The sequence below is a fragment of the Bos indicus x Bos taurus genome, chromosome 7, assembly GCF_003369695.1.
Source record: "Bos indicus x Bos taurus breed Angus x Brahman F1 hybrid chromosome 7, Bos_hybrid_MaternalHap_v2.0, whole genome shotgun sequence".
Classification (NCBI taxonomy): domain Eukaryota; kingdom Metazoa; phylum Chordata; class Mammalia; order Artiodactyla; family Bovidae; genus Bos; species Bos indicus x Bos taurus.
Window position 1 is genome coordinate 39,543,784 of NC_040082.1, and position 3,827 is coordinate 39,547,610.

At 39.5% G+C, this 3,827-nt stretch overlaps 1 non-coding gene across 1 annotated transcript; it reads left to right on the forward strand.

Annotated features, from left to right (window-relative positions):
- The first annotated feature begins 2,457 nt into the window (after nucleotides 1–2,457).
- Nucleotides 2,458–2,529, forward strand: TRNAC-ACA. Its single transcript has one exon. It is a non-coding gene; the product is annotated as a tRNA-Cys (tRNA).
- The last annotated feature ends 1,298 nt before the right edge of the window (nucleotides 2,530–3,827 follow it).

Sequence of the window (3,827 nt, forward strand, 5' to 3'; positions counted from 1 at the left end):
AAGATTATGCATACTATTCATCACAACTGTATTCTCAGTGCCTAGCAAGGTGCTTGATACACACGGAAGCATGAATATTTGTGGAATTGTTGACTGAATAAGTGATCACACAATTAGGAAAAAAAACCCAAGTGGATATGAACTGAAATATTAGGAGATAAATGAATAGTTGGTTTTTATTTTCTTCTTATACGTTTTCTACATTTCTCAAGTTTTCCACAAAGAACATATATTACTAGTATACTCAGAAAAATAATCAATGTTCAAATAAAAGGGGGGGGGCTAGAAAAAAGAGGGATTCTGTTTCCATCTTTAACTAAGCTGTAAGATGCCTATTCTTGGTTTACTCCACATTTTAGACCATCATCTTTCCTCTGCTTGTTCAGAGCTGCCTAATAAACCCCTCAACTTCTCTTCTTGTTGCCTTTACCTGGCCATTCTTCATGCTTGCAGGTGAATCCATCAGATCCAGGAACATCTGTGTACCTAGGCAGTGATTTGAGTCATAACTTTCAGGAAAGCCTACAACAGATGGACACTAGTGTATCCATACCCATGAGGTCTAGTTGGCTTCAAGGGTCTTCCAGCTCCAAGTTTAAGAAGGGGTTAAGTGATCAATTGCAGCCCTATGAGATAATTAGCACCAGTGGCTTTGCAATGCAGAAATTGTCCATGCAAATGAAAAGTATGAGAGCTACTTATTTCTTTCACTCACCAGTGGCTCAACTTCAAACATCTGGTCATTTCCATGCCAGGCTGATCTCCAAATAGTACTCAGGGGCAATAGGCCACATGGCCACTGTGTTCCTATTCTTTCATCCAGTAATTCCCTCTACATTTAAAAGGAAGCCAATGAAGATGAGACTAATTATTATCTCCATTTAGAGATAACATTTTAGTCATCTTTTGAAAGAATCTATGTGAATAGAATAAATAAATAAAAATGTGTGGATTATATGAAGGATTGTGGAGCTACACAGAAGTAAAAGGCTTACCTCTGTCCTTGATTCAGAAACTTTCCAGACTACTGCTTATTCAAAAATATGTATCAGAAAGACAACAATATGAGGTAAAGTAAATAGCAGTAATAGTTGTCAAACAAGTGCAGACACAGTTGAAGGCCAATTAGACCTCATGGGTGTGGGTACATTAGTGTCCATCTGCTGCAGGTTTTCCTGAAAGTGGGGACTCAACTCAAATCACTGCCCAGCTACATAGATGTTCCTGGATCTGATGGAGTCACCTGTAAATATGAGGAATGGCCATGTAAAGGCAACAAGAAGAGAAGTTGAGGGGTTTATCGGGCAGCTCTGAACAAGCAGAGAAAAGTTTCCTCCCTTTGTTAGGAAAGGGAGAAAAAAAATGCAGTTTACACTTTCCCTAGATCTCACAAAATCAAGGCCATTATCTCACACCCCTCAGTTTCTCAGTATATCAGAATGTTATTGGTTATGGAAAATTCCAACTCAAAAAGGACTTAGGTAAAAAAGCAAATATCACTTCACATTTAATAAAGTCCAGGGGTAGGGAAGGGATTGGTTGTTTAGCAGCTCACACAGTCATCCAGAATCCTGCTTTTTCCAATTCTTCACTCCATGATCAGTGATTGCTTCAACCTCATACTTAAAATTAAAACAGCTGCAGCAACCACAGGCATGACATCAAGACACAGCAATCCTTTCGGTTTTCTGGTAGGAATGAGAAAACTTTCCTTGGAAACCCTCCAAGAGATTCCCTGAATATACCACTGGCTAGAGTAGGGTCATGTGACCCATGAACCAAACATTGCAAAGGGACAGGTGTTTTAGACCAGCTAGATCTTAGACCAGCTAGATCCCCAGTGGAGCTAGGGGTAGGATCAGCTTCTCCTGAAGCATGTGGTTACATAGGAATGACTTTTGTTAGGAAAGGGAGGAAACAAATGCTAAGCAGGCTACCAATAAAGTCTGTCACTCATGGCTAATTCTAAAGGTAAAAGACATTTTATACCTGCAGAACCCAGCACTGCAATTACCTTTCCAGCTTTGTCTCTTACTACTCTACCTTCCCCCATCAAACACACACACACACACACACTCACACACACACACACATCCTAGACTAACCAGATTGCAATTCTTGCAGTCCTTCAAAAGCAATGTGCTTTTTCATACCACTCTAGAATTCTTCCTGTGTCTCATCTCTAGGCTAATTACAATCCCCATTTGCCTAGAGCGGTTCCAGCTTATACTAGTTGTCCTAACTTAACCACTAACTCTGCCCTCTTTATTTTTAAAATGTTCCAATTTAGATAAGAGCACAAAAAAAATATTAAGGAAAGAAAAGAAAAAAAGAGTTTGGGGGACTGGGTATGGAGAATCAAAGAGAGAAGATGGACTCTTGGGTATCTGATATTAAGAGGCTGGATATAAGTGTCATCAGGGAATTAAAGAGACAGTATAGTTTAAGGGAGAGGCTTCCCTTGTAACTCAGTTGGTAAAGAACCTGCCTACAATGCAGGAGACCCAGGTTCGATTCCTGGTTTGGGAAGATCCTCTGGAGGAGGAAATGGCCACCCACTCCAGTATTCTTGCCTGGAGAATCCCATGGACAGAGGAGCCTGGCAGGCTACAGTCCATGGGGTTGCAAGAGTCAGGCACAACTTAGCAAGTAAACCACCATAGTTTAGGGGAAGAAGTTAACAAGTGAAGTTTTGGACTTGGGAGATAGTCAAATACAAATGACCGTCTTAAAGCTAAGTTTAAAATTCAGAAGAGAAAAGCCTCACCTGGAGGCAGAAAGTTGTGAGTCAATTGTATCTCAATAACCTGATGTCATGAATATAAATGAGATAGCCCAAAAGAGACATAGAATTAAAAGATGCCCGTAGCCAGAACTGTGGTGAGTCAACATTTAGAAGTCTTAAGAAAGGAGAGGAGGCACTGTTGCAGATTGAGAAAAACTGGCCAGAGAGAAAACTGGAGAACTGAGAGAGGGGAAGCACTGCAGCCCAGGATGATGAGCGTTTCAATAAGTCTACAATTCACAGACAGCTCAACTAAGTTAAGAACCAAAGAGAGTTTACTGATATCAGAAATTTACTGGCCACCACTCCTGGAGTATTCAGAGAAAACAGCAGAGAATAAAAGTTTTAGGATAGAAGAGGACATCATAGATGACCTAATTTTAAATAGGAAAAGAGATCTTAATGAGAAATCACAAGATTAGTAAAGTCTCGATGGCAGAGTCTGGACTAAAACTCCTAACACTGACTCATTATTGCCCACCATATTATGCTATCCCTTTCTGTGCAATACAACTGTAGAGATGGGTAAAAGTGGGAAACATGCAGCATCAACACAAATCACTCACTGTTAGTCTAGACAAACAATTCTACTTCTCCTGTCCTTCACTGCTGCTGCTCGATTGTGACCACCATCATCAAGTCTGTACTGCTGCAATAACCTCCTCATGGATCTCCCCACTGCTTCCCAGCTGTTTCCCTCACATCAGCAAATACATCACATTCCTTCTTTGCTTAATATTCTTCTAAGAATCACCAATCCATTCTGGCACTGGAACAACTGGATAAACTTCTGGAAAAAAAAAAAACTAATCTCTATATGGTCATAAATATAATTCAAAGTGAATCACAGTTCTGAACATAAAAAATAAAAACAACCTTGGAGAAGGCAATGATTTTTTAGATACAAAGAATAAAGCACTAACTATGAAAGAAAAAAGATCAATTGGACTTCATGAAAGTTAAAAATTTAATGTTGATCAAAAGACACAATTAAGAAAATGAAAAAACAAGACATAGACTGAGAAGATGGATTAATATGTGT